Consider the following 15,719-nt stretch of genomic DNA (forward strand, 5'->3'; position numbering starts at 1 on the left):
AAGGTTCAAAAGTTCGCGCGCGAAATCCGGACCCGTTAGCACACATTTAATAAGTCAAAGCTGCTGAACATCAGGCAGCATCGTGTTAAGAGAATACGGATACTATCAGAAGCTAAGAGAAGTCTAGAGCGAAGGGAGAGATGGGTCAGAGAAAATCAACAGTTTCTCTCTGACCCATCTCGACTCTTCCAAGACCCTCCAGTTACTGTCGAACACCTACCCAAACCAGAGGATGTCGAAGTATTTTGGAGAGAAGTCTACGAAGTGCAGCATAGACTGAACGAAGACTCAGAAAGTATAAATAGCTTCAAGGAGTTATGTGTTGCCCTCATAAGACCTTATAAAGAATGCCCACCCACCACTACCGAGGAGGTGAAAAAAGTATTAAGAGGGATGAAGAACTATTCCGCACCGGGACCAGATTGTATCAAAACCTTCTGCTGGAAGAAGTTTTCTTCAACCCATCAATATTTGGCCCGTATTTTCACCTCATATTTGAAGTCGTAAGAGCCGATTCTGGAGTAGCTGGTAAAAGGGCGCACATATTCCTGCCGAAAATAGGCAACTTAGCTGACCCGAATAATTGCAGGCCAATAACTTGTCTGAACACACTTTATAAGATATTTACAGCTATCGTAAATGATAGGATTGTTCGGGCAATTAAAGCTGTGTGGCAAGAAATGTATGAACAACTCTCTCCTCTTTTGCCTTACATTATTGCCACTATCTCTAGCCCTTCCCCATTCCGACGGGTACTTGTGCGGCAAACCTGCAGATCGAAAGTACATGATCATTCATGTATTTTACATGGATGATCTTAAGATCTAAGCTGAAAACAAAGAGATTGCCGTCCCGATACTACTCTACTCATTTGGAGTAGTTCCATGGACGAAGAACGAGCTCAGATTCCTTGATATTGGGACAAGAAAGGTTATACAATGAACAAAAGCATGCATCTCAAGTTTTCCGTTTCGCGACTGTTCATCTCACACCGTTAAGGAAGTTGCGGAATATTAAGTCTTGAATGTCTTCACAACAGGATCTATCTCGAGTACTCACTCCTGAAGGTCCGGATTAAGAAAGCACAAGAGAAAAACTTTCGCGAACAGCTCCTTGATTAGAGGATGCACGGTATCTTCCACAGAAATGTGAAGGATCGGTCAATGTCCGGTGAGATAACGTTTGCTTTCCTCAAATCGCCCGGATTGAAGTCTGGTACGGAGGGTTTTATTTTTGCATGCCATGACGATGTTATTTCCACCTTAACATACCGTCGCCACATTTTGAGTCAAGACATTCCCGTTGATGGCTGCAGGGCGTGCCATGCACACCCCGAGCATTTAGCTCACATGTAGTTCTATCTAGTTGTCCAAGTCACGCGGGAACGACCTACATTCAAAGGCACAATGCAGCACTAAGAGTGCCTTATTACCATATCTGTCACTCTTACGGCATTCACTACGATATCGCTCCTCTTAATGCTCCTAGGCAAATTGAGTCAATTGTCGAGAATATGAAGTGCCGCATATACTGTAACTTTATATTCTCGACAATTGTTTCTGTTGCTCACTCGAGGTCTGACATGGTTCTTCTTGACTTCGAGAAGCGAACCATGTTCGTTATCGAATTTTCGGCACCAGCTAACAAAAACATCATAACCAAGGGGAATGACAACAATATGCTACAACACTTGCGGGAAAAATGCAGAAGGCGGTAGTCCTTGGGTCGCTCCGTGTCCTTAGGGTGCACGAGGCTTTTGCTGGATCGTCGTATTGATTCCTTCACAGACTGTGACCACATATCTCACGGTCGTGAGACGTGGTTGTGGCTGAAATTTTACCGCAATTTCGCTGGGAGCGGGTGCAATTTTCCACATTAGCACCCGCTCCGAGCGTATCGTAAATATGCCTTTGCAGGGGCTAGATAATTAAACAATGACAAGAATATGTTTTAATAGATAAATTGTTTAACCTGCTTTATTTTAAATTTATTTTTCACGTAAGTTCCTACAAAAATTTATTAAATATATACTTATTATGTGTGAATATACGTTTCGTTGGGGACTGACTTCATGATTATCGTTTTTTTTTCTCGGACGTATTGCATAGGTAATATGATAAAAATACAAAAAATGAAAAATATATAAAATAAATAAGAAAAAAGTACAGGAAAATCTATTATCTTTATTGCACTTTCTCCTTAAGACGTTCCTAAGGGTGCCAACATTTTTTTTCTTAAATGCTTCATTTTGCGAAATAGGCCAGGAGGCAGTAGCAGAAAAATGGAACATATATTTTACAGGCTGCCTTTGATTAGGCACATATTTACAGCTGAAAGCAATACATTTAAGCAATAAAATAATTTTTTCACGTGGTACTTCATGTTTATGCATGAAAACTAGTTATAAAAAAAAATAACCTTCTTAGATCAACTTTTTACAGTCTACCATTCGTTTCAGCACAATTCTAGACTCTACAAGCCACACAAAAATGATTGCCAGACGGTTATTCTAAGTATGGGAATAAAGCATACTGATGTTAGTAGCACAGAAATGCTGTCTACAAAAATAAACTTTATACAGTCTTCCAAGCATAGTTTAGATTTATCTCAACATAAGATTGACAAATTTTTACACGGCAGACTGTTTGCCAACTTATAAATATTGCAGACGTCTCGGCGAACTAACAAATTTTTCACAATAACTCGGAACAATTTTTTACAAAGTAAAAGTTATGTTTATGTAGTCTTTACTATTAAAAATATAGCATAAAAGGAATAGCAGCCTAATGAAACGTATAGATATAATTGCAAAATTATTTTTATTTTGCAAAAAAAAGTAATAATTATTGGCAATGTTTTTCAGTCTGCCGTCGTTATTTTCCAATACTTATGTATCAATTAAACGAACTACCAACTGGCAGAGGATTTGTATTTTTACAAGTGTTAATCTTATAAGGAAAAAAGTTTTTTTCCAATATTGACGCGCAGCCGTTTGTAACGAATTTTGTGTTTGTTATTTGTTTTTGTATGCTTGCCATGATTTTCAACCCATTATAGATAAGCAGACAATTACAATTACTATTACTATTGTCAATATTCAATAGTACAATTATATAGCGAACGAAGTTATTAATAGCAGGGTGAAACGTTCGATCGTCAATAATTGTTACATGCTACGTAATTTTAATGCAATGCAGATGTCTCTGTAAATGTTGTAATCATAAGCTGTTGATGATGCTAGATTTCAACTATAACAATGCGTTTATTGAACACTTTTAACAGTGGTTATTCCAATGGAAACAAAATCATTATATTTGCCCCACTTGCTTACACGTCATTTTGCAATTGAGGGAAAAAACCGCTATTATTAAATAACATGATATAACATTACTCAAAATGTATATCAGACGAGATGGTAAGTAAGCTTCTCAAGATATTGGAAAAATGACATTAGTGACAATGTCATTCAAGCTTGTCTGTTCTAAAAGACATTAAAAATTAAAATTACTTTACTATAGTCCTATTTCAAAAGACACCAAGCTGATAGAGCGTCGTCATTTTGCCATCACCGGATGTGATTTCCTACCTTCTTTTTACAAAATAGCAAAAAATAAACCTTTTTTAATTATAATGTCCAATGAGAAATTTTAGGGAGCATTCACTGACTTACGTGATCCTTGTTTAATTGCAGATACTTCTGTAATTATTGTCTATGTTTCTAATATGTGGAGCAGTGCTTACAAAAATAATCCTTCGTTAGACCCAGCTAATTATGGTTCGACATTGAACAATGATGGCAAATATACTTTTAAATGGTTTGGAGGAGTAGAAATTCCAGAGTATACACAAGACAACGTGAACAAACACCTGATATTGCGGAAGGTAAATTAAAACAATAATAAATTATTAACATTCATCATAATTAAAATTAAATAAATGCAATGAAAATAAAAGACGAGAAAAGCAAACAGCTGCATTTACGTGCTGCTTACGCTAAAAAATATGTTACTCTTACATAAAGTTTACTAATCATCGTTACTGACAAAATGTCGAAATTTACTATTTAAAATAATTTAAACGTGATAATAATAAATTCATTTACGTATTTGATTACTTTTATTCACTTACGGAAAATATTGGTATTGACAATGATGGTGATGATGATAATGATGATGATGAGGATGATGATGATGATATTCATAATGATGATGATGATGATAATGATAATGATAATGATGATGATGATTATAATGATGGTAAAGATGATGGGAAAAGCATAGTCAGTGACGTTAGAGTAGAAAGTGATGACAGCTCAGATATTGATGTACAGTACGAAGGTTTATCGTCAGATGAAAATGATTAGGGATGCTGGAAAGTTAGATGGCAGACTGTGAAAAATTGCAAAAAAACAGTATATTTTTGCATACAATTGAACCGCGTCTGCCTATACTTCATAGTTCGCGAATTGGTATAGCAATAATTTTATTTGATATGTATATTTTAAAATTTTATATTTGTTCAAGAGGCAGACTGTAAAAATTTGTTCCGAGTTATTGTGAAAAATTTGTTAGTTCGCCAGGACGTCTACAATATTTATAAGTCGGCAAACAGTCTGCTGTGTAAAAGTTTGTCAATCCCATGTTGAGATAAATCTAAACTATGCTTGACAGACTGAAAAAGTTGATTTTAGTAGCCAGCATTTCTGTGCTACTGACATCAGTATGTTTTATTCCCATACTCAGAATAACCGCCTGGCAATAATTTGTTTGTGGCTTGTAGAGTCTAGAATTGTGCTGAAATGAATGGCCGACTGTAAAAAGCTAGTCTAAGAAGGTTATTTTTTTTTGCTAACTAGATTTCATGTTTAAACATGAAGTACCACGTGGACAAATTATTTAAGTGCTTAAAACTATTGCTTTTAGCTCTAAATATGTGCCTTATCAAAGGCAGCCTGTAAAAAATATGTCCCTTTTTTCTGCTACTGCCTTCCCGATCTAAAATGTCTCTAGGAAAGAAGGAACTGAATAACCAGTGACTTTTAAAAACCATAAAAAAACAAGTTTATGTTTTGCTGATTCGACTAAAATTTGACAAAAAATTATATACATTTATAATATTTGATATAAATTAATAGATACTTCTGAGATGAACAATTTGGGCTCTAAGCATTTTTATGCATTTGTATTTTTAAATCGCCTAAAAGCTTGTTATTTAACAACGAAGTTGAACTTTTTTAATTTCCTCTAGTGACATTTCTATTAAGACGTGCAGATTGATAAAAAATGATATTAAAAGAGTGTTGCAACTATATGGGAATAATGTATGCTTTTTGATAAATGTTTAAACAATTTTAATTAAGAAATTGAGAGCTTGGAGACTGTTCAATAAATAAAATCAATTTTTGTTAACGAGGTCAACTAGGGATACCTTCTCGATGATTCTTTGCTATTATACTTTTCAAACAAACAACAATTATTTATTACTGAAACCATTTTTATAAACAAATCCACAGTTTAGCGATTTTTCAATAAATTGGCTCAGTTTTTGTTTACCGAAGCAACTAAGAATGTCTTTCCGATTACCCTTCGCTATAGTATTTAGAAAATTGACAACAATTATTCATTGCTTGTAAATTTTTATTAACAAATTGACTGTCACAATGAATAAGCTCAATTTCTTATACAAAATCAAATAAGAATATATTTATCTCATAGTGTCGATATTAGGTAAAGGTTTTGAATTCTGAACTCTAATCTGCTACAAGAAACAGAATGCTAAAATGTTGCAGAATTCAGGATACTTTGTGTATTCCAAAATGAATAACATTAAAGTGAAGAATTTACTTTCTTTTCGAAGAAAGATTTCTAGTTTTCTAAACTAATATTTTCAAAGTACAGCAAATGAGCTTTGATGTGCGACATGCTCTATATTAAAGAAAATTAGCAGGTATGATTTTGGACCACCCTAACCTTCACATATGTTAAGAGTTCCGTGTCGATAGGGACACTTTTCGAATTTAACTTTTTTTAACGCACGCATTCTGGATTCTCCCGGAGATAAATGAAGTTGAAGTTTGTACTAATTTTGGGCAAACTCAATTTGGTTAAAAAAATCTTTTACCTTGTTGAAACAGTAATACTTTTAATTGAAATGTTATGAATTTAAAGCGTTGGAAAAAGGTGAAATAGCATTCTTTAAATTATGATTTTTTTTCAGCTATTCGTCACTTTTGAATATTGTGCGACTCATTTTGACTGCAAATTTCTATAGCCTTTTTGCCCTTCATATTGAATAATAATAAGATCAAATTCCGTTTTCTTGAAAGCTAATTATTATACTTAATTGGAAGGTCTCATTTTTGTTAGAATTCTTCTCTTTTGATTACAAATTCAACAATATTATAAAAAAGGTGCTTACAAGTAAATCTTTAAGTCGAAAACCCAACATTACCGTTAAAAATTGATCTTTCTTGACTGGAAATTCATTTCTTTGGGCATAGAATTAATTTACAAAAGGTTGATTTAAAAAAAAAATTATCGCCTTTATATTCATACATTTTTGAAAAAAATCACGCTATTTCCCATTTATTACAAAAATGTCGAGAAACTAGAAAAGAAAGGCGCAAGATATGCAGAAATAAGAAATTTTAGGAGACAATAAGCGACGAGAAACGAAAGTAGAAGAGATTAGAGGATAGGCTAACGGAATATAGAAGGCTTGAATAGAAAGGGTAGAGAGCTTATGAGAAATTTGATACAATGGGATGCAGTTCCAGTGATCCCAGATTTGAAACGACGTTGACTTCAATACTATCACAGGTCTTGGCCGTGTGAAATATAGTAGGAGACGATGTACATGACTGGGTTACCCGCGCAACCCATTTCTCCTCTTCTGAATTTGAAAACTCGAAGGTGCACGATTGCCGCTCGGAACACTTCGGCGGTTCTATTTATATCTCTATCTGCAAACCGCTTTGAAATAAAATTAAGAAATTGGGATTTTAATATTTCCATATTTCGATGCTGGCGATTCTTATGATTTCAATACTTCGCGCGCCTCTTTATATGCGTATATTTCGAGGTTACGTTATTTCAAGTATAAAATTTAAATCATATATATATATAATTAAAAATTTGTCATAGGGACAACCGCAGGATTTCGCCGGGAGCGGGTGCTAATCTGAAAAATTGCACCCGCTTCCAGCGAAATCGCGGTAAAATTTCAGCCACAATCACGTCACACAACCGTGAGATAGGTGGTTACAGTCTGTAAAGGAATCAATACGACGATCCAGCAAAAGCCTTGTGCACCCTATGAACACGGAGTGACCCAAGGACAACCGCCTTCTGCATTTTTCCCGCAAGTGTTCTAGCATATTGTTGACACGCAGGGATGCTTTTTAGGCTATTAGCAAGTGAAGGCTTGGCACCTGCAAGAGCGTCGATGATAAGGACGATCAGTTTAACAGAATATTCCCGGTACAATCGTTGCAACTCCCTTATAAGGTCTCAAAACCTTTCTTTCTCTTCATTCTCCTTGGCTATGATGTTTTTGTCAGCTGGTGCCGAAAATTCGATAACGCACATGGTTCGCTTCTCGAATTCAAGAAGAACCATGTCAGGCCTCGAGTGAGCAACAGAAACAATTGTCGAGCATATAAAGTTCCAGTATATGCGGCACTTCTTATTCTCGACAATTGACCTAACGGCCATTAGACCATTTAGAGGAGCGATATTAAGGTGAATGCCGTAGGAGTGACAGAGATGGTAATAAAGAACTCTTAGTGCCGCATTGTGCCTTTGAATGTAGGTCGTTCCCGCGTGTGTTGGACAACTAGATAGTATGAGAGCTAAATTCTCGGGGTGTGCATGGCACGCCCTGCAGCTATCATCGGGAATGTCTTGACTCAAAATGTGGCAACAGTATGTTAAGGTGGAAATGACACCGTCTTGGCATGCAAAAATGAAACCCTCTGTACCAGACTTCAATCCGGACAATTCAAGGAAAGCAACCGTTAGCTCACAAGACATTAACTAGTCCTTCACATTTCTGTGGAAGATACCGTGCATCCTCTTATCGAGGAGCTGTTCACGAAAGTTTTTCTCTTGTGCTTTCTTAAACCGTGCTTTCAGGAGTGAGTACACGAGATAGATTAGATTTGATGCATTATGCTCAGCCCTAATACTGAAGTCAAGTCCGACTGTTTCAGCGGCCTCCTCCGCTGCTTTGTACAGAAACGCTCATTTGCCCACTTCTTCGTGATTCCTGACCATTTTAAGAAGAGGGTCTCTTCCATTTGCAACTCTATGTGCTCTACCCAGGATAATACTCTTGTGAAGACATTAAAGACTCAATATTCCGCGACCACATTGACGGCGTGAGATGTACAGTCGCGGAACGGAAGACTTAAGATGCATGCTTTTGTTCATGTGTATAACCTTTCTTGTCCCGCTATCAAGGGATCTGAGTTCGTTCTTCGTCCATGGAACTAATCAAAATGAACAGAGTAGTACCGGGACGGCAAGCATGTTCGTTGCAGATACTTTGTTCCTCGCCAACAGTTCGGAAGACCAAATCTGTCGGATGACACGTTTGTATCTGCTTTGGAGAGTATCCTTCATAGATGTCACATCCTGAATGCGGCTCTGTGACACGCCCAGGTATGTTGATTTTCTCTGACTTATCTCTCCCTCCGCTCTAGACTTCTCTTAGCGTCAGATAGCATCCGTATTCTCTCAACAATATGCTGCCTGATGATCAGCAGCTTTGACTTGTTAAATGTGTGATAACAGGTCCGGAGTTCGCGCACGAACTTTCGAACCTTGGAGGTAAAATTCCTGCCAGATGTGATGCAGTCAATTACACATTGAATGCGGGACGCGTACTGTCTTGCTTAGCCTCTCTTTATGACAAGTTGATGCATTTGTCTTTTGGTCTTATGATCAGCCGTTGGTTTTGTTTTACGGTTCGGATCAATAATTGATATCCCAGAGGTCGGATTCACCGTAAAAATGTCCATGAAGCTCGTCATCCATTTCAGCCAGAGCTTTAGGCTTTAGAGAAACCTTGGTGTTGATGTTTCTCCGGGACGTATAGCAACGCTCTTTATCTATTGGATGCCTGCCCGCGCATGGTCTTAGTGTCGCCTCTCTTTCTTTGTTGCCGGCTTGTTCTAGCTGTGGTAGAGTAGGCGTTCCGCTTACATAGACCCTTTTAAGGAGTAAAAGTATATAGACAGTCGCGGACAATTGTCCAGGGGTGGTCCCGAAGGATTAACCCCCAAGCGGAGGTGTGAAAACCGTGCCGAAAGCTGAATGGCACCTGGGTGAGGTGTCTAGATCGGTGACTCAGGGATACCGGGCGACCTCTCAGAGTACGCAGCCTTATCCTTGCATGCGGGGCTCTACAAGGATGGACGAACCCCTTTCCCTAGCTTCTCGTGGGAACAACAATGATAACACCAAATATAGTTGTAGTAACTGCGGTTTAAAACAACAGAACGCATCAACACCAAGGTTTTTCTCAAGCCTAAAGATCTGGCTGAAATGGATGACGAGCTTCGTGGACATTTTTCCGGTGAATCCCACCTTTGGGCTATCAATTATTGTGTGTATAATCCTGCGAGAGCTTTGGCCGATGCGAACCGTAAAACAAAACCAACGGCTGATCATAAGACCAAAAGACGAATGCATCAACTTGCTATGAAGATAGGCTGAGCAGTACAGTACGCGTCCCGCATTCAATGTGTGATTAACTACATCAAATCTGGCAGGAATTTTACCGCCAAGGTTCGAAATTTCGCGCGCGAACTCTGAACCCGTTATCACACACTTAACAAGTCAAAGCTGCTGACCATCAGGCAGCATATTGTTGAGAGAATACGGATACTATCTGACGCTAAGAGAAGTCTAGAGTGCAGGGAGAGGTGGATCAGAGAAAATCAAAAGTTTCTCTCTGACCCATCTCGACTCTTCCAAGACCCTCCAGTTACTGTCGAACACCCACCCGAACCAGAGGAGGTCGAAGTATTTTGGAGAGAAGCCTACGAAGTTCAGCATAGACTGGACGAAGACTCGGAAAATATAAATAGCTTCAGGGAGTTATGTGTTGCCCTCATAACACCTGATAAAGAATGCCCACCCATCACTACCGAGGAGGTGAAAAAAGTATTAAGAGGGATGAAGAACTATTCCGCACCGGGACCAGATTGTATCAAAACCCTCTGATGGAAGAAGTTTTCTTCAACCCATCAGCATTTGGCCCGTATTTTTACCTCATATTTGAAGTCGGAAGAGCCGATTCCAGAGAGGTTGTTGGAAGGGCGCACAATACTTCTGCCGAAAATAGGCAACTTAGCTGACCCAAAGAACTACAGGCCAATAACTTCTCTGAACACGCTTTATAAGATATTCACAGCTATCCTTAATGATAGGATTGTTCGAGCAATTAAACCTGTGTGGCAAGAAATGTATGAACAACGAGGCTTAAAGAAAGGCGTAGCTGGATGTCGGGAGAACCTGCTCATCGATAGATATGTCTGCAAAGATGCAGTATTCTACCAGCGTGACATACTATCTAGTTGTCCAACACACGCGGGAACGACCTACATTTAAAGGCACAATGCGGCACCAAGAGTGCTTTATCACCATCTCTGTCACTCCTACGGCATTCACCTTAATATCGCTGCTCTAAATGCTTCTATGGAAATTAGGTCAATTTTCGAGAATGGGAAGTGCCGCATATACTGGAACTTTATATTCTTGACAATTGTTTCTGTTGCTCACTCGAGGCCTGACATGGTTCTTCTTAAATTCGAGAAGCGAACCATGCTCGTTATCGAATTTTCGGCACCAGCTGACAATAACATCATAACCGGGAATATTCTGTTAAACTGATCTTCCTTATCATCGGCGCTCTTGAAGGTGCCAAGCCTTCACTTGCTAATAGCCTAAAAAGCATCCCTGCTTGTCAACAATATGCTAGAACACTTGCGGGAAAAGTGCAGAAGGCGGTTGTCCTTGGGTCACTCCGTGTTCTTAGGGTGTACGAGGCTTTTGCTGAATCGTCGTATTGATTCCTTTATAGACTGTAACCACCTATCTCACGGTTGTGTGACGTGGTTGTGGCTGAAATTTTACCGCGATTTCGCTGGAAGCGGGTACAAATTTTCAGATTAGCACCTGCTCCCGGCGAAATCCTGCGGTTGTCCTTATGACAAATTTTTAATTATGTATGGGTCTCTTCAGTTTTGGGAAAATAAAAAAGTCACTAAAGCCAAAGCCGGTGAATATGGAGGCTGAGGCATGACTGTGGTGCTGTTTTTGGTCAGAAAATCTTTCACAAGCAACGATGAATGAGCGGGTGCATTATCGTGGTGCAAGAGCTACGAATTGTTATTCCAAAGTTCTGGACGTTTTTTGCGTATCGCCTCTCGCAAACGACATGGCATCAGTCCCAAAATTTAATGCAAAATCTTTGCTCCATTTTTTTCGAGAAAAGAAAATCGCCGAGCACACCAAACCCTTCTAACCTTCTACGCCGCTGCCAGAAAAACAACACGAGCTATATAGTCAAAACTGTGAACATATAATCGCGACGAGTGTACCAACACATCAAAACAAAAAATTTAAAACTTGTATGTACGTAGCCCGCGAAAATTGAGAAACCACCTTACTTTTTGAATATATATATATATACACGCACATATTATTAATGATAATATTGTAATTATGTTACATTATGATAGTCATATTTATAGCTTGATCCGCATTTGAAAAAAATGAAAGAAATTGGCAATTTTGGAATTAATCTCGTTTGGATAAAAACTCCATCATTTGGTTGAAAAAAAATTATTTTGTTAAAAGTGTAACTAATTTGTTAAAAAAAGTCCTCTTTTCTATCAAAAGTTCAACTAATTTTTTAAAACGTATTTTTTTTCTTTGAAGGTTCATCTCTTTCGTTGAAAATACATTTTTAAAACTGAAAATTTAACAAATTTAACTATTTGGTTGAAAGTTCAACTCTTTGACTGAAAACTCATATTTTTCGCTTAAAAAAATCATCTTTTTGTAACAAAATGCATTTAATTTTAAGATTTGTTTAAATGATTCATTATTCTTGTGACTTTGCAAAGTGTCCCGGCATAGAGGAATTGGAAAGACATTCCTAGTTAATTACGTAAACAAAAATTAAGCTTATTAATTGAAAAATCGTAAAGCTGTGAATATATTTATAAAAACTATTTTAAGAGTGACCAAAAATCAAATTTTCTTAATTAATGGTAATTCAACATTCATTTATCACACATTTTATACAAAGTCTATTCATTTCAATGAGCTAAGCATAGCCAATGCTAAAAAATTAACTTTTCTCATTAATTTGTTTGTAAAAGAGTAACAATTTTTTTAATTTTTCCAACCAACTGGGAATTATTAGGCTATATAGTTGTAAGGCTCTTTTAAGCTTTTTTTTATGAATTTGAATGTGTTAAAGGAAATGGCTTTGTATTTATATTAAAATGGCTTCTTTTTTTAAATGTTCGTTGTGCAAAATACATGTAATATCGGGAATCGAAAAGATTTTTATTGACTTCAATTTGGGACAAGCAGATTAATTAAATCACAGTTAATGAAGTACAAACAATTTAGAATTACGTATAAGATAAAGACCACTCAAATATTTACTGTAACACTTTGCAAAGAACATTGATGAGTTCTACTCTTACTGAAATTCTTCATAACATAGATTCCTGTACCTATTTGAATAAAATGAACACTCTATTGAATTTTCTGTGTTTCGCATTAGTGATTTGGAATCATCCTGCTGGTAAATATAATATCTATGAATTGAAGTGTCTTATTAATTGCGGTACATTAATTTTCAATTCGAAACCGTTCAAAATTAAAATTTTTTTCCCTCTTAAAACATATATATCTACATATATACGACTATTTTCTTATATAAATTAGTAACAATTTACCAATTATTAGTGTAATTCTACTAATCCGGTTAGTGGCGAACGACTTTTCTGTTTAATGAAAATAGGGTAGTTACAGATAAACTATTAACCAGGAGGAGGCAATAGAAAGAGGAAACGTGGAAAATTGAAAAATTTATTTTGAATAATTGATTGTGTAACATTTTTCAAATAATAAAAAAGCCGCGTTTATGTTATTGTCTCTAGAGTTATTGCTTTATAATGGAAAGATAAGAATCATTACCACAAATGGAATGAAATTTATAACTAAAACAATACTCAAAAGTGACGCGTCAAGAAATCTATCGAGTGTTTCAAATGTTTACAATCTCGTATTAATAAGATGATATTGGCTTTATGTAAAATTTCACTTCGTTGGTTTTCATCGAAACCACCATGTTTTGAGATCCCCTGAGGCAATTTTTTAAGGCCTTAAACGTAAAAACACGTTTGTGAACCAGATATTTTGGATGAAAATTCAGAAAGTGAGTGCATTTTCCAAATTTTTAAAACCACATTTTTTCAAAATATAAAAATTCAATTTACGGTTATTCATAATACTCAGAAAATAAAATGATTTATCCTTATGACTTTGTTCTATAAAAAGAAAATAATCAGAGTTAGAGCCGTACAAGATTATCATTACAGCTTTTTTAATATGGTTGAAAAATAAAAAAATTTTAATTTGATCGTACCAAAAATGATGAAAAATTCAAAAATTCCATTTTTTTGCCAAACTATGCAAGATACATAAAAAATCAATAAGCTGAAATTGCGCGCCCTGGAAAGATCTATAAAGTCGTTATCAATCACTTTTCAATAGAAAGCGTAGTTCCTATTTTTAGTGGTAAAAACAACATTAAAGATGAAAAAAATTTTTTGGACCAACGTCACAAGGTACGAAAAAAAAATGAGACAAAACTTGTTTATCCAGAAAGAGCTACACATTTTTTATAATTATTTTTTATAGGAGTTGTTCGCCTAAAAAGATCTATAAATTTATTATTACTCATTTTTAGATCGGGCGAATATATTTTCTTTTAATCGTAAAAAATAAGATTGAAAATAAAAAAATTAAAATTTTGGAAAAAGGACAGAAAATGCGAAAGAGGCCATAGGATCCTATGCAGGATCCTATACAGGTTCCTTTATAGGACCCTATATAGGTTCCTGTATTATACCCTATATAGGTTCCTATGCAGATACGGAGTTGACATTGTGGACAGAATCAAGTGAGAAGCACGAGATACGTGATAAGAATGTGTTCGTTAGAGCCGAAAGAACTGCAGCAAAAGACAGTTCACGATTACAAAATTATAGACAGATTTTTTTTACCTAAGTTCGAGAATAGCCAATTACAAGGAAAATTAAACTTTCTGCTAAATCCAGAACTCCACTCTCGTTTTTCTTTTCTAAGTAGCAGCAATATCGGTCAATGCTCATAGGTACGCGCCGAAAAATGGCTAGTTATTCTGAACATCTAAACTGTCAAACTTACTTTATTTGAGTTTTAACTATGAGAAAACCACCTTGATAATGTAGCATAGCATCCTTAGAGTGTCAAAATTTGACGGTTAGCTTCACTCTTCCAGAGTGTAAAGTTGACGATCCTGGAGATTAAACCTAATTATCTTATGAGCTTTAGCTTTATTATTTTAGAGGGCTAGTTTCAACATTCAAGAGGGTCAACTTTAAGGGATGTGGGTTTTAAAAGGGCCAGTGCGATAATATGGCCAATTCTTAATGATACATTAGGAAAGCTAGAATAATGTCGTTTTTTGGTTTAGGTATATTAATTCAATTAAAACTAAACAAAACATAAAAATACTGCCACTTATCTAAAATAGCCAGCGGGTTGTGTGGTAAAAACGGAAGTGTCTCTTTTGTTCTCTATCTCTTTGACTTATTTTTAGTGCTTGAGCCAATTTTCGTAAAAATTATAATACTTCTAACACAATATTAAGAGTGTGGATATAAACGTTCTAATCTCAAAATTTAATATTTTTATTCAAATAAACAAATATAAACAAATATGGTTTTCTTTAACACATATAATAATAATAAATATTAAATAGAAGCATGACTATAGATAAAAAAATGTATGATATATCAATCTTTTTTTTTTTTAAACAAGAAGTTTAAAACTTAATCTAAAAATTTGAAATTTTGTCTTTTTTGGAAAAAAAATTAAATTATATATTGATCTACATAATAATCATGTTTCACTTTGAAAAGAAATGAGGACAAAAGAATAAACAAATACTCGATTATAATTTTCCATGCGCCTTACATAAACAAAATTAATTTTGAGGTTAGAACTTAAATCCAAGAAATCTTAATGCATTAAAGAAAAGACGAAATAAAAAAGAAAGAGGGAAAGGACAAATTCATTACGTTTGCTTATATAAAACTCTTGATAAATATTTATATCTGTGACGCTTTTTGGCACTGATATTAATATTGCGTACTAAAAAAGAGCTGAAGCTTTCACTTTATAAAATGTTGTTATCACAATATTATATGTCTGATGCAAAAAGTTATCCTTATACACAATATACTATCAGAAATTATTTAGGAGCTTTACTAATCAAGTTAATTAGAAGATAAGACAGTTTATAATTGTTCAGTTTAGGTGGCTATTTTAACTACACATGTGGGTACGGCGGACAAAAATCTTACCCTTTTTTATCGACATTTTATACTTATTTTAGAACTGCTTTCCTTAGCATCTGTTGTCCTTATT

Source organism: Belonocnema kinseyi, chromosome 6 (assembly GCF_010883055.1).
Source record: "Belonocnema kinseyi isolate 2016_QV_RU_SX_M_011 chromosome 6, B_treatae_v1, whole genome shotgun sequence".
Taxonomy (NCBI): domain Eukaryota; kingdom Metazoa; phylum Arthropoda; class Insecta; order Hymenoptera; family Cynipidae; genus Belonocnema; species Belonocnema kinseyi.